This window comes from Anas platyrhynchos, chromosome 25, assembly GCF_047663525.1.
Source record: "Anas platyrhynchos isolate ZD024472 breed Pekin duck chromosome 25, IASCAAS_PekinDuck_T2T, whole genome shotgun sequence".
NCBI lineage: Eukaryota > Metazoa > Chordata > Aves > Anseriformes > Anatidae > Anas > Anas platyrhynchos.
The window spans coordinates 4572873-4592520 of record NC_092611.1 but is presented as its reverse complement, the minus strand read 5'-3'; the positions used below and the strand labels follow the sequence as shown (position 1 = coordinate 4592520).

Below are 19648 nucleotides of genomic sequence, written 5' to 3'. Positions count from 1 at the left end.
TCCCCGCAAATGCAAAGCCAGAGGAAGCCAAAGGAGAATGAAGCAGCAGAGAGCAGGATCCCAGAGCCTGCAGGGGTTCTGCTCTCCCCCTGGTTTTGCAAGTAACCAGCAAAAAAATAGTCCCAGGGTTTTTACACCAGCACAAGGAGTTTGGCCTTATTTTTTGTTGTTGGTGGTGGTTTTTTTTTTATTGTTTTTGTTGTTGTTTGAGGAGCAGTGCGGTGTTTTCCAGGGGCCGCTTTAAAATATTTTACCGCTGATTAACGTTCTTGGACGGTGGCCTTTCAATCTGTTTCCTGCCTCAATTTACTGAGCACTTATTGCAATAAATTAAATAAATAAATAACGTGACCACGGAGAAAATGGCCGCACTAATCACCTCAAATTAAACTGCGCTTACCCCAAGTTAGTGCAGATTTGGACCAAATTACAGGGGTGGATTAACTTGAGGCTCATTAACTCCCAGCTCCATTGGGGTAGATGTAAACTGCAGGATTCTGCTCCCACGTGTGGCTGCGCTTTGTGTGCTGGGGCAGCTGCCTGGGGGGCACCCACTGGGAAAGGGGCCTGGGGTCCTGGGGGTGCATGCATGGGGGTGTGCATGGTCTGGGGGTGCACACACTCGGGTGTCCTGTGTGCACAGTCCCTTTCTATGCATGCATGCTGCAAAGTGCTTGGTGTGCACTGTCCTGGTCCATGCATGCATTGGGGTGTCCTGTGTGCACGATCCATGGGGGTGCACACACCAGGGGGTCCTGTGTGCACAGTCCCAGCTTATGCATGCACACACTGGGGTGGTTGGGGTGCGTGGTTCTGGGGGGTGCTTGCACCGGGGTGTTCCATGTGCACAGTGCTGTCTGTGCATGCATGCAGCTGGGCATCCCATGTGCAGTCCTGGTCCTTGCATGCACTGGTGTGCCTGGTGTGCATATCTGGGGGGTGTCCATGTGCACAGCCCCAGTCTGTGCATGCAGTGGGGTGCCTGGGGTGCATGATCCCAGGGGGTGCATGCACCGGGGATGTCCTGTGTGCACCGTCCTGCCCGTGCATGAATGAATGTGAGTATCCCGTGTGCATGGTGCATGCACGCACCGTGCAAACCCATGTGCATGGTCCTGGTCCCACGTGCACAGCCCCAACCTGTGCATGCATGCAACTGTGCACGGTCCTGGGGGGGCTGCATGCACCGCGGGTGTCCCGTGTGCACGGTCCCGCTCTGTGCATGCAGTGAGGCGTGCAGGGTGCACGGTCCCAGGGGGTGCATGCACGGGGGGTGCATTGGCTGCCCCCAGCCCCGCGCGCTCCCCGCCGCCCTCCCCGCGCCTGCGCCCTGTGCCCCTCCCTTAGCCCCGCCCCCTCCCCCTTGGCCCCGCCCCCGGCCCCGCCCCGCGCGGAGCACTGTGGGACACAAACACGGCGCCCCGCGCCCCGCGCCCCCTCCTCCCCCTCCCTCCCTCCTCGCGCCCAGCCCCGCGCGCGCCGCCGCCCCCCCCCCTCCTCGCTCCCCCCCCCCCCTCCCCTCCCCGCCTGAGGGGGAGGCGGCGGCGGCGGCGCCTTCCTCCCGCCCACCCCCCTCCTCCTCCTCCTCCTCATCTTCCTCCTCCTCCTCCTCCTCCTCCTGCCGCCGCCGCCGCCCCGCCATGGCCCTGCCGCGGTAGGGGGCTCGGCCTCCTCCCGGGCCCCGCAGGTAACGGGGGGGGAACGGGGGTGATGAGGGAGGGGGGTGGGGGGGGGAACGGGAGGTGAGGGGGGGGGGAACCAACGGGCGCCGGGGGAGGGCTTTGGCTGCTGCACCGCGGGTCCGCCCCCGGCAGCGCCCCCCCGCAGCGCCGCGTGGGGAAGGGGGGGGGATAAAAACAAGGGGGGGGGCAGCGCCTGGTATGGACCCTGCTGGGCCCCCCCCGGGCCTGACACAGCCCCCTGTGCCCCCACAGCACCCTCAGAGCACCCGGTGCCCCCCCCCGGGTCTTCAGGAGCCCCCTCAACCCCCTGTGCCCCCCTCCCAGGCCTGTGGGGTCCCCTTGTCCCCCCCTCAGCCCCCCCGTGCCCCCCACAGCTCTGTCAGAGCCCCCCCGTCCCCTCCTCCGGGCCTGTTGAGACCCCCCCCGGGGCAAGCAGCAGCTGGGGAAGTTGTGCCTCCTGCCGCTGCTTCCATTTATTTATTTATTTCGTTTATTTATTTATGTGTTTATTTATTTATTTCCCCCCCCCGCGTGTGTTTATGTAGGAAGGGGAGCCCCCCCGGGCTGCAATGCCCCCCCTCTTGCAGCACCCCCTGCCCCTCTGCCCACCCATTGGGGTCTCCCCTGCCTCCCCGCTCCCCCTCCGCCTCTCCCCGGTTATTTTGGCTCCGGCCTGCCCTGCGCAGACACGAACACCGGCACCGGCACACGCAGGAGCTGGGGGGTTTGCACCACGCTCCCGGCTCACCAAGAGCTGTCGCCTCCTTGCCTATAGGCACCCACCCCAAGCGGGGCACTGCTGCCCGCCCGAGTGCCTCGATGCTCTTTCCATACGCAGGTTGTGCTGGGGAATGCCTCCGTGCTTGACCGCCGCAGCCCGCTCAAGCGCAGGCACCCCAGGAGGCTTCTCGCTGCCTGCAGAAAGCTGCTGAGGCTCTCCAGGCAAATAGGCAGGCACGGATCTCCCAGCAAAGCAAAGAGACGGCTCTGCCGAGCGCGTTGTACCTGCTGGCGAGGGAGGGTCTGTCTCCAGGGCCTTGTGCAACGGGTGTCGCATCGCCTGGCTACCAAAGGCTGCTGGCACATCCCGTGTCGTGCCTGTTTGCACACACCAGGAGAGGAACAGGCAGCGTTTCGCAGGTAGCCTTCGGGATGCGGGTGTTTGTCCCACATGCTCCCAGGCAGGAGGTTTCCCCGTGTGTCCTTCCATGTCTCCTGTGTCCCCGCAGACACCCGGCGGCAGCTGTTTTGGCGCCTGCCCCCGGAGCGTGGCACTTCCTCGCTACACGTGCCAGAGGGGTCACCTGTTCTTACCCTGCACTTCATGGCTGCCCTGGGTTTTCTTTTCCGTTTACTCTCCCAGAGGCCGCTTGGAAGCAGTCTGTGTGCTTCCCGGGGGTCTGCAGATCCCAAGCTGGAAACCTCTGGTCTGAAATTCATCGGATTTCTCTTTTCAAGTGATACCTGTAGTTTGGAAGTTGCCCGATCTTGTCAGCCTCCCGTTCTCATCCAGCTCAGAACCTTTCTCGCATGTTTCTAGAAGTCTCCTGCTTTCATTATTCTCCTCACACCACATCCCAGGTTTGCCCTACCCACGTGGGAAACTTCTCAGCTTTCCCACTTAAGTGCTTGCCCCTGCTTTTTCTCCGTGCTTCTCCCGCCTGGCATGGCACTTTCCCTTTTTCCTTGTATTTTAATTTTGTTTGCCCTTTGGGTGCCTGGTACTCTTAGCTTTTATTTAGGTGGAGGAGTTTCCCCCCTGAGGTGCTTTCTGGTTTTGAGCAGGTCACGCTCGTGGTACTGCTCTGTGAACCCTGCGAGGTGGCACCGGGTAGGGATGGCGTTGCTTTGGAGGCTCACAGGCTGGTGTCCCGGAGTCTTGCAGAGCATCCCAGACGTGCTGTGCCTTTCTTCTGCCCCTGAGCTCTCTTCATGCAGCTCGATGTCCGTGCGTAACGCGGATCCGAGGCCTGATGCGCCTGGAGACCTTGCCTGGGTTTAAGTGCTCCTGTTTATGAAGATAGAGCTGAACAAGTGTTAGCCTGCGAGCCGAGATGCAGCTCTACCAACGTAAATACTCCCATTGATGTAAAGCTGTTTATACCAGAAACTGGTTATAATGCTGTAAGTGCGTCTCCCGAGGGACTCCTTCTATTTAAACAGCTGGTTTTAATCTGAGGCTTTAATTGGTGCGAACACTCCGAGCAGTCCCTTTCCAGGGGAAGGGAATTTCCAGCCCTCCTTCAGCCTCCCCAGGTGGATGCTGCGCGGATGCTAGCTCGCGAGGAGGGGAGGCTCGCTCCTGCTTTCCCACCCAGGAGCCTTCCCACTGGTTTTGTTTACAGGGTGAGAGAACTCTTCTTTTTGTGACTGGGAGCTTTGGGGGGCGAGGGTCTCTGTGTAATTCTTCTGTAATACGTAACAGAAGTAGTCGGCAAGTGAAACTGAATCCTTGCCATGTTTGTTGCAACAGGAGGTTAATCATAAACTCTGGCAACTTTTTAAAGGGGTGGTTTCGTTCTGTGGTGTCTGTTGCAAATGTGTGCTGCTCCGAGGGGCTGGTCAGCTGTTTGCCAAGAGGATCAAAAGCAAGTCCAGCTTCCCCTGCGTGTGAAGCTGAACAAGTGGCCCGGCATTATTTTTGGTTGAACCCCGTGACCCATTTGAAGGAGGCTCTTTCTTTTTGTGTCCTTAATGGCCGTGTGATGTCTGCTGTAAGGTGAGGTTGCACAAACACCACTCACCTGTCACTGATAAGGAGACCTCGGGTCCTTTGCCCTCGTGTTGGTTCCTTCTCATCTGGTGCTTCACTGCTGCTGTCTGTTGCATCCGATAAACTTTATTTTTCAATGATCTTTGGGGATGTTTATTTCTGTAACAAGATGCAGTGATATGTGTAACTTCGCTTTTTTTTTTGGCGTCGTAATTCACTGCCTAAACAAGAAGAAAACCAAACTGACAAATCGGCGAGCGACGCTTGTGCAGGTACGTGACGAGGAAGGACATGTCCCTTGACGTAGCAGGGATTGTCTGTTGACATACATCTCTCCTGCCTGGTTAGAAGTAGGTTATCCCTGCTCAAATTATGCAACTGTGCAGACAGCCAGACTTCAGGAATTCCAAATACTTCAACGTGTCAAGTGCTGACTCCGAAATTAAATGCTACGGTCGCAGGGCGCATTGAGTCTGTCGCTGGCAATGTGACATCAGTCTCAGAATTGTGCGGCTGAAAAGGGGCAGCAGCTCGATTACCTGGTGCTCTGACAAAGGAACAGAGCCGGGTGGGAAGTGTGCCTTCACCTGTAGCAGCACTTTGGTACCGGGCCATTACTGTTTCAGCAGTATTAAGCAGCAAAAAAGCCCTGAAAACTGGTTTATGCAAGAAGTTGAAGCTCCTCGCTTTGCGGTTGCTGCTGTTGCCTTGGAAGATGCAGTTTTTAGCAAATAGATCTAATTAAATAGTTGTGTACTTACTGCTAAGTAAACACGGGAGTCCATTACTCTTAACTTCCTTTGGAGGTCACATTGATTCTTCTAATGGTTTCACGGGATGAAAACAAATGTCTGGTGCTGCTTGCAGAAGGTGCACAAATGAAATGGTGGTGGTAGGGAGCGAGCTGCAGACCTGGGAAAATGGCATTCACGTGTGTGATGGGGAGGGAGGAGTTGGGAAGGCTGGGAATTTAATTTAGTTCTTTATTTCCATTTAATCAATTTAAGGAAGTGACTTAAACCACGCTTTATTTGTAGACAGCGTGTTTTTAATATATTCCAATTTAGAGCCGGGGAAATAATGATTTCAGACAAACAGGTTTATCAGAGTGCGAGAGGGCTGGGATAATAAGGGCTGCAGAATGCGCGCAGCTCAGCGTGCGGTCGGTGACAGTGGCCAGAAGTAAATCATTAGGGGGAAAGTAGCAGAGCAGACGGAGGTGGCATAGTAATCGTCCCTCAGCGCGTCTACCAGCGGCACGGGATTTAGAGATGGCCTGAGCAGGACATCCTTGCGTGCAGACAACCTGTTTAGTTGTGCCTCTTGGACCCGTCATCTGTGGATTTGCCTAAACCTTTCGAGCAGTTCATCCCTTCAGTTTCTGCAGTGTGCTGTGCAGTGAATTCCACAAATTGTGCGGAAATATATTTCCCGTTGTGTTTTTTTTAAACCCGGTGCATGGTAATTTCATTGAGTGCTGCCTAGTTTCTGTAGCAGGAGAAAGAATAAAGAATCTTTTTGCCAGTCACCTTCTCATTTGCAATTGTATAGATCTGTGTTCTCAGTTTTCTCTTTGTTCCCCCCCAGCTGAATTGTCCCAGGCTATTTAGTACCTCTGTCTGCAGAGGCTGTTCTACATCACCTTTTTTTTTTCCCTTTGAGGTCTGCCACGTTGTTTTGAGGTGATTCAACCACAACATTTGTTTGCCTGCTCTACCCAAGAAGGTTGAATAAAGGCAGCTTTTTCCAGAGCACTGAGAGGCTTTCTCATAAAGGGCATTTTGTAGCTCATCAGTGCTAATGTTATAAACGTTTGCTGTGCAGTGTTTTACGTTCAGAAGTACAACTGAACATGGTCATTGTGCTGTGTTGCTGGAGGTACAGTTAGGGATACTCGAGAAGATGTTGGTTTATAAGTTTAATTACAGGTGGCACAGTGCATTTGGATATTACTAAGAGTACCTTATGAAAAAAGTGAATTTATGGTGGGTACTTGCCACAGGTGAGTCTTTTGCTGGGTCCTACAGAGATCCAAAAGTCCTGGAGAAGCCTGGTGGTTATGGTGTGAGTTGGTCCCACGTTAGGGACGGATATTTACGTGGTGTTGGAGTGCTGCAGGTCCAGCAGCTTCTGAAGTTTTCTTTCAGCTTTTGTTGTTTGTTTTTTTGTTGTTCTCTTTAGTGGCTCTATACCCATGGTAAGAAAGATGTACTCCAAGAGGTTTCTGTGAGATGTTAATAAAGATGCTGGAGGCTTAAAAAAAAAACAGCCAATGGATGAAAACAAAATGCACAAAACTCTTTATTCCCAGCCCGAGCCACGCGGTTGGTTCTCCCAGCCCAGGTTTGGCCATACAAGGCAAGAAAGCGAGAGAGCCTGCGTTGCCGCTGCTCACCTGACAGCAGCTTTGTGGGTAAACACCAGGATTTTGGGTTTTCAGGGCCAGGAAGAACTCCTTTTAGGCATTTAATTTTACCTGCATAATTGAGTCATTAGGAAAATAAAGGGTACACACAGTGCTAAGAGGGCGATGACACAACCGCATTCCTGCCTTGCTCCAACTTGTTGGGGATTCTTTATAGCCGCTTCCGTCTGAGAGGCGGCTGCTTGTTGCCGTGTCTGTGACACCCCGACTAGCTGGCCCTGGGCCACGCCGTCTGGGTCGGCGATGCCTTTTTGCTTCTCGAGATTGTGCCCGACGTGTGGCTGCGCCTTGATCTCTCTCCCCTTTGCTCTTTCCGCAGGTTCTCCGTGGCGTTGCTTGTCAGCGCAGGCTTCTTGCACTTCTGGCAGGAACGGGGCTAGCGCGCTTCGGGGAGGGTTGAGATTTGCATTCTGCCTCAGAAAAATTAATTTATTACAGTTAATGTGTATTTCATTAAGGTGTAATGCTTCCTTGCTAATCCAAAATTGAAGTCGGGGAAGGAAAGCTGTCATTTCTTGTAATAAAACTGAGTACTTCAAACAACAAATCAGTTGACAGGTAAGCTTTGTGCTGAACCAGTAAAAACTAGCACTTAGCCAAATTTGGCTGTCACAAACCTAATGATTGTGATGTGCAGTTACAGTCGTTTGTTTCTGCAAAATGAGGCGACAGCTTTGTCATTTGCAAGTGACAAAAATTAAAGCCTCGCACACAGTCGGGTAGGAGGCAGTGCTTGGGGGTGACAGCACCGGGGTGGGGAGAGGAGGAATTCCTCAGCTCCCGAAATTGTGTTGCTGCTGGCGGCTCTCGGGGCGTAACGCACCCAGGTTTTGTCCTGGAGGAACAGAAGAGATGGTTTGCTTTCCAAGGGTGGTTTTTGCTGTGCCATCAATTAAAGCAAGGTCTGAAATCGACTCTCTTCTGTCTGAAACATGCCTCGTGTGCCCTCTTTTCTCCTCGAAGTCGTGTAGTAAGGCTTGGCAGTGCTCTGTAAGGAGGCGTACACGTGTGTGAGGAAGCACAGAGGTTTTTGGTTCACCTTTTGACTCTTCCATGGATCTAATGCAGTAGAGCTACCAAGAAAGTCTTCAAATATAATAGTTTGGCACGAGGATACAAAGCCCATGCCATTTTTCTCCCCGCTTCTTTCCCATGGCACCCTCAAAAAGGGCTTGGGGCTTTTGGTAGTAATTTGGGAGGGAGATTGGGGTGAGCAGACTTTGTGATGTGCGTTGTTCCAAAGTTTGTTGAGATGCTTGCAGAGCTTCTGAGAGCAAAGACTGCGATGCTGTGGATAGCCGTGGTACAACAAGAAAAATTATCTTTCTGGTGTTCGTTTAGATGAGAAGGTTGCTGCCATGTGACAAATAAAAGCGCTTTATGGATTTTTGGGGGCAATTTACAGTATTTAGTAGAATTTAATGTTTGACTAGTATTTGTTCTGAGACTAGTAGCATTCCCGCAGCTCGGTCGGAAGAATTGCCTAACCCAGTGCTTCCTGCCCCAACCGCTCAGAAGTGCTCGACCTCAGGTCAGCGAGGCCGCGGGTACCGGCGGGTCTGGGTCTCAGTTCAAGCTCCTCACTGAGACGGGGAAAACGAAGCTTGGTGCTTTGTTACACAGCATGGGAAGAGGTCGTGCTGGGGCTTGTCTACGCTGAGAAGCTGGGGACAAACTAGATCGGAGTTAGCACAGGGGAGAACTTTGAAGAAAGTGTTCAGAGCGCGTTAAAATGACGCTGTTGTGGAAAGAGTGGTTGAATTTGAATGTGTGCCTCAGGGATGTAACATCAGTCCGCTCGGTATAATCTCATTATGTTCTGGGGCTTGCCTGCATGACGATACTGCAAATTCATTTGTTGCTTTTATTCTAGGAAAACAAAACAAAACAAACAGGTTTGCTTGTGTGCTGGCGGTACGAGCATCTCCAGCACACGCTTTCAGGGCGAGCGGCTGTTAAACTCACCATGTAAGAGTTTGGTCGTGGGCTTTTTCAGCAGAGAACTGGTGAAAAAACAGTTGCAGGGCAATGAATCTGTGATGTATCACAATACATTCCGTCTAATGAAGTTTGCACATTAATTTTTATTAAGAAAATAAATATTGCATATATAGCAAGACCTCTTAGCTGTTACTGCTCGCGTTGCTAAATGAGCCTCAGTTTTAAGTACAGCCTGAAAATGTACTTTTATGTGTTATATGGAGCACTAATGTGAGATTCCTACAATGAAAAGTTCAAAGTGCTGGAGGCTGGGGAAAGTGGCATTTATCGAGTTTGCTTATTCAACCATGTGAAAGCTATATTAGGCACATAAAGTTTATACTTTGCACTGCAGCTTCAAAAAGGCAACAAGTTAAATCTGGGTCCTTTGAAGTAGTGAATGGTAACATTCTGTTCTCTGAAAGAGCTGACTTCAAATGATCACACCAAAACTTGAAAAACTGTCGTGGCTCGTGAAGACAAGGCTTGGAAAAAAAAAAAAAAAAGAAAAGGAAAAAAAACAACACAGGATATGAAAATGTGTGGAGTTGCTTGCGTGTTGTTAGGGATGGAGCAGCCAGCGTGTTGTACCTGGCTCCGTTCCCGAGGCTCTTCACCCATTCTGCACCAAAATGCTGCGAGTTGCTGCTGTCCGCTCTCACCAGGAGCATCTTCAAGAGCTCAGCTGGTGCATCAGGTGTGCCATTTGTTGCAGCCAGCAAGCTTCAGTGATGTCAAAAGGTGTGGAGTCCTTTAAGAGAACATCTATCTTCTCCACGTATCTGTGTTTTAAGACACATCTCATCTGCTAGGTCTTGCGTAAAAAATACTCAGTGGCGTCAGACCAACGATTCATGTGTGGCGCACGCTCCAGTGCTGTCCTGATTATTGTAATCTCTTCTTTTAATTAGATCCTGAGATTAAGCACTGTCTTGCTGATCAGTGCACTTAATGGATGCCCTGTTGGTTCTAGCTAGTACATGTTGCTGTCTGAAATGTCTGGCTAAATCAGGTGCTCTGAGAAGACCCAAGCATAGCTTACTTCAGAGACGAGGTAAGCAGCAGACATGCAGGGAAGAAGAACGCACCAAAAAATCCTCTTGAGAACCTTTTGGGAGGCTAAAATAGATCCTGACAACCACCTGACAAAAAAATGAGGTATTAAAATAGTCTGGTTATTCTGTGGGCCTTTCAGTTAGCTGCTCAATTTAATTAAATGCTATGGAGATCTTTTCTCCAAAGTCACTTTTAACTAATTAGCTTCCAGATTGTAGCTCAACTCTATTAGTAAGTCCCTAGTATATAATGGTGGGTTTTTAATTTCATACTGCTGGATTTCCAGTGAATTTCCTTCTGTTCCTAGGACTCGAGTTATGTCATTTGTTTTTACGCTTTGTGCTGATGATACATCTAAGCCTTTTCATCAGCATTTTTTTTGAGCCTGTGTCTCTACGGAAACACTTGGAGATTATTGCTAAAACAACTCCTTATGGCACTTCACAGGTAAATTCTTTAACCTGTCATTTCAAGTACACAAATTACATCTTTTTAACCAGCTCCTTAGCTGACTTGTAGTTTGTCTATTCATCTTGTTTTTGCTAATAATTCTGCATGTCACGTTATTCAAACATTTTAATGTAGTCCTCATCTTCTGTGGCATTTCTGTTTTTTTTTTCTTCTGAAAAATGCATTACCAAGTTAGTGTGACATACTTCAGCTTCAGTAAACACAGGTGGTGTCTCATTTTCTGTTTGGTTTCTTATTTTCCGTTCTTCTTCATATTGTTTTCATTTAGCCAGGTTCTGCAGTTGTATACAAACACCTAATCATATATCACTGCTGATCTTTGAGAGATGAAAACATCTTTATGTTTTTAAATAACCGGAGCTTTGGCACTAAATATTTGAGAGATTGAATTAACACTGTGGTAATGTTGCCAAGCCTTCTGGCAGGTGCGTGCCACACAATAAGACAGTCTTTGAACAGTCTTGCCTCTTCTCCTAGTACAGTAGCACCTTTTCTTGAAAACTAAACTATCAGATTGCATGTTTATAATCACAGAGCGGTGTCTAATGGAAACATTTTTAGATTGACTTCTAATGAAAGGAGTGGCAACATGTTTTACACACCTACAACGTGATCTTTAATCTTCAAGTTTTATCTAGACTAGGAGTTGTAGCTATGCTTTAATCTTGCTGTAGTAATCTAGCACGCTGAGTGCCCACATACAGAGCTCTCAATTGCCTGTCAGTGGTTCCCAGGGTGTTTTGGTTACAAACTTCTGTCAGCTCGCAGCTTCTCCCATCAGTCAGAAGGGTCTGCTCTTGGCCATGGCCGTTTGCAGTGCTGTGCAGATTCATTTTCATTGCCCAAAGCCAGTGGGACCGAAACCATTTAGCAGGTTGCATTTCACTGTATATGACTTGAAGTCCAACTCTGTGACACCTTCCAGAGTTAACCGATTCACAGATAAATGGGGAAATTACTATCTGCTGTGAAGCTGCCTCATGGCAGACATAAGTTTGTCAGCTGCGGAGACCAAAGCTCATTTTTCTCTTTGCCCGAGACATGAGCAGAGTGTCTCTGTAGAAATGAAAAGAAAGGCTTACAGTAAGACAAAATGCTCTTGCCAACTTGAGGTGGGTCAGGAGGAAGTCTTGTAGGCTGCTTCCTGTAGGCCACGTATTCGGGATGATAAAGGACATGAATAAATCTGGAAGTGTCACTTTCACGAGGAAATGACAAGACGGAGCTGCACAAGAGTCTGTTGCAAGTGTGTGGCTGCTGGTAAGCTTAATGAGGGCCTTGGCATCTGTAATCTGTTACGTTCAGACAGATGACTTCTTAATTCTGCCAGATGCAGGGGTTGGAACAGAGCTCCTTTGAGTTTCAGGACATGTTTGGGGCTTCTGGGCAGATACAGTCTGCAAAGGATGTGCTGGAGGATGTGTCAGCCCAAATTGGTAAGTTCCATGTCGTGTTCCGTTTCATCACTGGGAAATTTTCAAAGGTTTATAAAGGCACTTTTATAGACCGATCCACCTTCATTTGGGTATTTGCATTTCCATCCTCTGCCTTGTGCTGGACTCTAATGTATGCTCCTGATTAGGCCGTAGTAGTTCTTTCTGTCAGCCTGCATCCAGACTGCCTTTATCTAATATCTCCTGCTACATTGTTGGAATAGGGCTGCTGAATTTTTGCATTTGACTTCTTGACTTCGCAAATGAATGATCTAGAAAAAAAAAAAAAAGACATACTGTGCTTCACAGTATGTGTAGAAACAGCAACTCCTGAAAAATAATGGTTTAACTAATGGTTTGTAGCCTTTTCTTTGTTAAGACCTCATGTTACAAGAACAGCAGCTCTGTGATGTGTTTTATGTTGTTTTGAATATTCTAAATTACTTGGGATTTAAGCAATAGACATGTTCCCTTGTTTTTCATTACAGTAAACGTTGCTTTTTTCGCATATCCAGCAAACATGCTGCTTTTACACCCAGAGGCAGTCTTGTAGCGTGAGGAAGACTTTGGTCCTCTCACTCTGACTTCTGTACACTTTTTACTTGGAGCATTGTTTAGAACCAGTATAACTGAAATGTTTGGAACCAAGTAAATATATCCCGTTTATTCTTGGTTTGGATTGCTTTAACAGAAGGTATTGTGCTGTTTAGTTGTTAAATATCCATGGTGTAAAAAAAAATCTTCTGCAAAACTGAGGAAGAGACAGAATAGCAAGCTGCACCTCTTCTGGTGAACAAGGCTGAAACCGTGTAACAGGAACGAGCAGAAGTAGATTGCAAAAGCAGTGCCTTTCCCATCCTGCCTCGTGGGGAGGTTTGGTAATACGGTGTTACCCAGGTCCCTAACAAGATGCTTTGGCTTCTCTCGCAGGCCCCTTCAGTTCTGTTCAGATCAGCTCTGAGTCAAGACAGCCGTGCTAAGTGGATGCTTCTGGGAGCAGTGGCGGTTAAGGGACTGGCTCCTGGAGCTTTGACAGAGCATGGACATTGACAGAACATGGCAGGAGCATGCCCTGCTCAGCCAAAGCTTTGGAACCCAGTACCAGGCACTGAGTAAGGGTGACAAAAGAGTGTGGTGAGCAGGCCCTGGGCTCACCATGACAAAAACCGAGGAGAGAGCTGAAAATTTTCTAAAAAGTATTTGTAGGAATTTGCACAGAAATGTGAGTTCTTTTGTTAGCTTCATACAAGTTGTGTATCAATTTGCTCACCGCAGAGTAAACCGCGTGTTCCAGGACATGGAGAGCTCAAGTTCAGTGCATTTGGCAGCAGCACTGGTTTCTGATCAAAGCTTACACCTTGATGCCTGTATAAACAGTTAAAGCTGAAATCCTGAAGAGGTGGATGTTTTGCTCATTTTCCCTCTTGTTTGGTAATGCACCACAAGAGTAAATTGGATGGATTAGAAACAACAGCAATTAAAGCACGGTTGCCAAAAACAGTACCTGGGTTTTGAATGATAAACTGCAAGGGTGATAAATGAGTGGGAGCCGTGGCATCTTACACAGGAGGAGTATCAGCACTTAAGTTGAACTCGAAGCTGAAGTTCCAGTCATGCAAACCTAAGACAGTCTGTACTCCGCTGCCACAAGTGAGGGGAAAGGTGTCTGTTGTTACTTCAAAAATTACGTGCTCAACTTTCCTTCAAAATGTATATGTAAATGCTTTCTAATTTTATCCTCTCAGAACTGTTCTGTTGCAGCTGACCTACCATCTCAATTTACAATAAAACTGTTTTGTAGAATAAACTGCTGTTTCTGGCACCCCAGCACTGGTCTCAATGCTTTCAGCAGTTCTGAGAATTAAAATGCACCTACCAGCTTTGTGTCATGCAAGTCTACTTTTCTGTCAGCTGTGTTGTTTTTTTTTTTGCTATCCACATTAAAGATTAATGTTTTCAATAGTAGTGATAATGTGAGTCAGTGCTGTAACTGCCATCAGAGATTTTGCCATGCCCTCAGACATCTTCTCTGTTCTCGTGGCGTGTTACAGTTACAGCTTTTCCATTCTTATAATTTTGAGAAAACTTAAGGGATGTGTTAGGAATATGAACCAGATATTTTGTGGGCACTTGATGTTTCCAAGTAACTATTTGGGTAGAGGAGCTATCAGGTGCTTTTCCTCCTTGTGCTTTGCAGATAAATACTATTTCTAGTCTGTCAGTGAACTTTGAGTAAAGGAATAATGAGTGCTTTTGCACCTGCATCTCAGTATCCTGTACTGAAGAGACTTACCTTGGTTGGTGCCAAGCAAGTAAAGTTATCGTATCCTGGCACAGCTCAGGCTTTCCAGATGTGCAAATCTTTTCAGCAAATTATTGTGATGGGGTCGCAGCCTTGGTACTTAGGCTTTGTAAAACTCAGGAGTTACAGGATTTGTGAGGAGCTTAGCTGGATCCTTACTGATTTCTTGAAGATGTGGGGTTGGTGGTGGTGGTCATTGCCATAGTGTGGCTTCAGCAAGTGTTAAACAGGCCTGGGTGCATGGAGTTCATCTTTAATCTGAAAATTATGTAGGCTGTTTACACAGGCTTGAATCAACATAGAATTATTTGTGTGCACTTAAACGTTTGAAGCAGCTGTTGACTACTGGTGTTTTAGTCCACCTCTATGAATGCAAGTTCTGAAATACCTCCTGCCAACCTCTGCGCCAGCGCCTGCTGGTATGTAGTTGAAATTTGGGAAGGTCTTTCTTTGGGAAGTCTCTGCTGGGCCTTTTTCAGAGGAAGAGGTGACTGTTTGGGAAGCAACTTTCCGCTGTAGCATCTTTGGAAAGGATTCCTTCAAAGAAAAAAGATGAAGTGGCAATATATAGGTATATACCTGTGAATACAGAGAAGCTAAGAAATGCTTTTTATAAACGACAGTAATTGTAGATGGAGTCAATGGCCTCAAAACCTCTGGTGTATGAGGTTGTCAAAAGTGGTGAGCCAAAACCACTCTTTTACGAAAGAAATGGCATTATCAAATTCAGCACTTGTGGAGAGTGTTCAAAAAGAAAAACATACTTTCGTCTGTGTTCTGCTGTGAAAGGGAATGTTACTGCTAACAATAAATAGACGGATTGTAGCATTTCTAGGCTTCAGCTTCGAATGTGGAATTACTCTACAAATAAAGCTCCCAGGTGGAGCTTTCCAGAGTTTGGTACCTCGCTGTCAGCAATTCTCTGCTCTGAGGCCGGGCTGTGCTTCCAGCGCTCCTCCAGGAGGCCGGCCAGACCTGCCGGAGAGCCCTGTCCAAGAACAGAAGCTCCCCACAGACTCCTTACAAAGGAAAACACCTCAAAATTGTCCTCTTCTGTGGAGCTGGGAGGAAGAGGGCACCTGAGGAATTTCAGTGTCTTGGGGTAGTGAAGCGGGAATGGTTTGGGGGGGTAAAGGCCTGGTGCCAGGCCCAGAGACCAAGGGCCGGGTCAGCCCCAGGCCTGGATGCTGGCACAGCTTTTGCAGGCTAGCAGTATCCCCTCAGACTCCATTTATAGACTGCAGCTCAGCATTTATTTCATGGTTTAACGCAACCGGTGTGTTTATGAAGTAACTAGTTTAACACTAGCTCCTTTGTGCACTTACAATTTGAAGTATGCTATCCTAGAGGAAATTGGAGTTGCAACCACTGCGTGCTTCTCTGGATGGTTCATTTCCCTGGCCTGCTCACCCACTGCAGCTAAAGGTTACAGGTTTGCATTCCTCAGATTCCAGGACACCAAAGTGAATGCTGTGCATTGACGTAATTTTGAGCAAAGGAACCTTGTGTTTGCCTTCTCTTCTCATAAATACCGCTAGGCTTGGCGATGGCAGGCTGAGTTCAAACTAGGTTTGCTGACCTAAAATGCTGTTTTAAACAAAGTTTAGAAAGCGCTGTTGAATCATTTGAAACGGGAACGGTTTGTGAGCTCCAGCCAGCAGTTTTGTCAAATGAAGCAAGGCAAGATTTGTAGTGGGAGATAATACCTTTTAATAGGCCAGCTGGTGTTGTTGGGGGAAACAGATGTGTGTTTAGATAGACAAGTGTTTCAAGGCTGAAATAGAAACAGCAAACTTGAAGTTAAGTACACACTCAGAGCAGTTGTTCTAACTCAATTATAAACTTAATTATACTAACCAGTGAGGCACTTAGAGGGAGAAGGGGGTGCTGGTACCTGTGCAGTGGAGTGGGATGTTGGCAGATCCTGGTTTTGTACCTCTGTGGCTCAGAGCAGCCAATTGCTGCCTCTTGAGCACAGAAGAAAGAGAGATGAGGTGTGTTGTGAATGTTATGTTAGCAGCCTAATATTTTAGGTAAGGGTGTAGTTGGGCAGTGCTCCTAGTTCAGCCGTTGGAGACTTCCCAGTTCATGTATTTCTCCCCACAGACGATTCCCGGGCTGCTGCCGCTGCGTATGAGATGGTGCTGTAACCAGTGGCCAAGAAGCGGTCCGAGTTATGAGTAAATTTCCCCAAAGGTAGCTGTAGTGATCCCATTTACACCATGGCTTCAAAGTTCAATGAACGAGTGGCTGGGGAGCAGGAGGGTGGGAATTTCCTGTGCATTTTGGCACGGGAGCTAACATGGCATTTCCATACCTGGAGTCAGTTGGTTCTCGTATTCAGAGAAGTTGTCTTCATATTTTGTCAGTGTCCTCAGGCCAGGACACAGTTTAAAGGTGGGGCGGTAGTTCTGTGGTGCTAAAAATGAGTTGTAAAATGATGTTGCCAAGTCACAAACTGAATGCAAACAGTTCTCTGAGTGTGCTTCACTGACTTGTTCGAAGAAAAACCAAGACCATTCTAGGTACTATGTTTTAAAAACACTGATTTGAGTCATAGTGCTAGTCAGGAGATGAAGAAGCAACTTTTGCGTATGTGGAACTGGCAGGTCACATAAGCCAAATTTTTCAACCATTACCATTTCTTTTCCATTTACAGGGCATAGTATAGAATTTCATATTTACTGCTTCTAAGCACAGAAGCTTGCCATATGTTTAATCATTGTCACAAAACAGCGTTTGTGAATTGATAACTTGGTAAAACTTGATTTTTGTTAGCCTTGAAACAGTAAGAATGAGCTAAGTTGCTCTGACTACTTAAAGGTCAGGTCTACATTAGTGCTTGTAGGATTAAAAAACACCCAGACCTGAATTAATGTTCAAACTAATTGTACAAAGTCTTTGGTTCTGTAGCACTTGCCTTCAAACTGCTTTTGCCCAGGAGTGGAGAAAATTCTCTGGGAGTCCTGAAGTGCTCTTGTCTGACTTCTCACCTTGTCCTGGGATCAGCGCCTTGGCAAGGTTGTGAATTCCCACACGTTTCCAGTGTGGGAATGCACGCTGGAAAAACCATTCGCTCGAGCTGCAAGTGTCTGAGGCAAAGTTAAAAACAACTCTGATGCATGCTGAAGTGTCCCGTTGAGAATATTTTAACAACTTCTGAAAGTATCTTTACATTTCCTTCTGTTTCTCTTGAACTCTGAAATACTTTTCTGTAGCGTGGGACAGGGCAAGGTGGACGTGTGTGCCCTGCTTGGAGAGAGGGGTCGTGCTGCCAGCAGCTGGGAGGGAAAAGCTGGCCCCCATTTCTTTGACACCAACCCAGGACCTGCTTACAGAACTGCTGATGGTGGTTGGCTTAAAGCTGAAGGCAACATTTCCAGCTCCGACTCATTTATCATTCGATACGCCTTGATCTCCAGACCCCAAATGCTCCCGATGTATTGTGCGTTTAGTTTGCTTTTGGTTCTAAATCACTCCCGAATGTAGTACCGCATACCTGAGCATCTAACAACTGCTGTCAGGGTGTATTTAATAATTGGGTTATTGTCAGGGTAAAGCTAATAATTATATCTATCAATTATATCTAATAATTGAAAATAAGCTTAAAAAAAAGTCATTTTGAAATGTTGACAATCCAAAGACTTGAGGTGGGGTTGTAATGCCTTGGTCCTTTACTCTCTTTTATCACAAGGACTTACTGCAGCTATAAAAGTGCCCTGTGCCACTGAAAGTTTAAAAAAGAGAATTGAATGCCTTAGGACCTGTCTGAGCTTTAGCATCCCCATCTTTTCATGTGAAAAAAATACTTCCATACTGTTTAAATTATCTTCTAAAAATATTTGACAGTTTTACTACCTTATTAACTATAAATAACTGGTGTTGTTTCCCCTCCCCAGCCTAGCTCTTCTGATTTTACTGAAAGCAGCATGCATATGCATACATCCTTCAGCCTGTGTAGGAGCCGCTTGTTTGAGCAGCGGTGTGTCCGAGGAACAAGGGACAAAGTCATGTTATGGAAGTGACTCGACAAAACAAGGTCCCACGTTCATGGCAGGCACTCTTCTCATGTAATAAATTCATTTAAATTTATTGCACTGCCTTCCGCTATTTTATTTTAAATTCTGTAACCAGATCAAGGTCAAGGAAGTAGAAGATGAAAGGGGAAAGGAAGCCAGAAGAGGAGAGAGGCAGGCAGGAAGGGGGAAGCAGGACAAGCAGTGCTTCAAAAGAGGGTTTGAAGGAGGTGAGCAGGAGAGATCTCTCAGAGACGGGAGGGATTGTGAGCGTTACTCATTGAGATGAATGGAGAAGGAGGATTGTGATTAGTCTTCTGGGCACATAAGTATTGGGAGTATTGCTCGCCTAGGTTTTTCTCTTTGTTTACCATTCTGTATCAGTGGTGTTTCTAAATACCAGGTACACTATTGATAGTCCTTGTGCATGTATTCATCTTTTCGCAGCCAGTTCCTGAACAGGGGTTCTGGGCTTCTGATGTGCCAAGGAACTGCTGCAGCTACTGGGAATTCAGCAGGAAGGGTATCCTAAGGCCATTTCAGAATATGCTGTTACAAGATTTTACTGCAGAGTTTTGGTCTGAGATCAATTAAATATGCTTTTCATTTGATTCATGCTGGAGAACAAACAGTCTGGATCTTCAGATGCCTCCTGAGGTCGATATGTTTTCTTTCACTGAAGAGGAGTGTTTTGCTTGTGCTTAACTTCTTCTTCTGCAGTAGTGTGAAATTTCATTTTAAATCCAAATGGACTTACAGTTTCACTCAGCCTTTATGTGTATTAAGTCTTAGTCTCTTCTCTAGAATAAATGTTTTTCCAGTGTGAAAGGGTTTGCAGTACCAAAAGTGAAATCAGAGGACAAGAAGAAGTTGAGTGCAGATGCCTGTAGAACAGGATAGGCTCTGACAGCTGCCATTTAAATACGTGCTAAGACTTGTGAGACTGGTGGTAAGTTGTTCCAAACTACAGCGAGCTCTGTATCTGGGAAGCTTCACATGCACAATTTGCAGGAGTGGTATGGTTCTGGGTATGTGTAAGGAAGAGGCAAAGGGTGATGTGAAGAAGCTGACTGACTCCAGGAAATAATCAGATCCAATTATGTTATTGATGTTTAACCGCCAACTTTACCAGATGATGTTTCTGTATCGTGTTAATTACGTGACTCATGTAGAACACAGAAGACTTTACATGGAAGCTTGGGGGGCCATAGGAAGGGGTAACATTACAGTTTATTTTCCCTCTATGCTGGAATAATTCAGAAACAATTTGAGCAAACACGCGAACCAATTTTATATATTTTTTCTTTTGGAGATGGTCTTTACAGCTGCCAGACAGTGTGGGACATACGGTCCCCTCTAGTCCTTCAGGACCTTGCACAGAAAACATGCATTTGTTCCTACACGTAGAAGAGAACTGGTCCCTGAGAAGGCAGTGTGTATTTTTTGTAAGAAAAAGTTGCACTACTTGCATTATTTATCACATGTATAAAATCAATTTGTGTCTATTTGATTTAAATCCAAACTTCACTTTGAGGTTTGTAATCCACTGTGTTTTTGAAGAAATTTTCAA

The 19648-nt window shown here is 47.2% G+C and overlaps 1 protein-coding gene across 4 annotated transcripts in view; it reads left to right on the top strand.

Moving 5' to 3' along the window:
* The first annotated feature begins 1400 nt into the window (after window positions 1-1400).
* Window positions 1401-19648, top strand: part of ZBTB44 (zinc finger and BTB domain containing 44) — a 41509-nt gene continuing 23261 nt past the window's right edge. For 2 of the 4 annotated variants that reach the window (XM_027444402.3, XM_027444401.3), the window contains exon 1: window positions 1544-1687. The gene's annotated coding sequence lies outside the window, so the exon portion shown is untranslated. Of the gene's footprint in view, window positions 1688-19648 lie in introns of all 4 variants that reach the window. The other 2 variants (XM_027444403.3, XM_027444400.3) reach the window with 2 other exon arrangements.